Here is a 630-nt window from a genome sequence, read left to right on the forward strand (position 1 = left end):
CCCCCCCCCCCCCCCTAACCCTCCTGCATTAAAATTATATTGTACCTGTACAGTCTCCCTCCATTTTGTACAACGCTGCACACACTGTTGGTGCTATATAAATCATGTTTCATAATAATTTTGTGGTACGCTGTGAGCCCAAACGTTGAAACAAATGGGCTGCCTTAAAGGAGAAGTATTGGGAAAGTAACATGTACTTTTCACAATACTTAGAGCCGGAGTGCGACACTGCAACTGTCAGATGCTAGCTCTATAGTTCAAGAGCTGTGCGATCGTGTGACTGCTAATCACTCTGCAGAGGGTGGCAACTGTCACTCTCTGCAGGGTGATTGCAGAGAGTGACAGCCACCCCCCCCCCACTGGGATTTCCCCCTCCCTTCTCTATTCCACCAGCTCTTGCCAAGTCCAGGTGTAGAGGAATAAGCAGCAATATTCATCTTTTTCCCCTTTCCGCTTCCAGTGCTCCCCACTTCTGACAATCCTGATTGTGAGTGGGCTCTCACGTACAATGCAGGATTACTGTACGTGATATCAGAGCGTGACCACCAGTCAAAACACCTTGGAGGATAAGCTTCTGGTGTCTGGTCACAGCAAGGAGAAAGTCTGCCAGAGCCAGAAAAAAGGCAAGTT

This window comes from Nanorana parkeri, unplaced genomic scaffold (genome assembly GCF_000935625.1).
Source record: "Nanorana parkeri isolate BGI_ZX_2015 unplaced genomic scaffold, ASM93562v1 scaffold1293, whole genome shotgun sequence".
NCBI lineage: Eukaryota > Metazoa > Chordata > Amphibia > Anura > Dicroglossidae > Nanorana > Nanorana parkeri.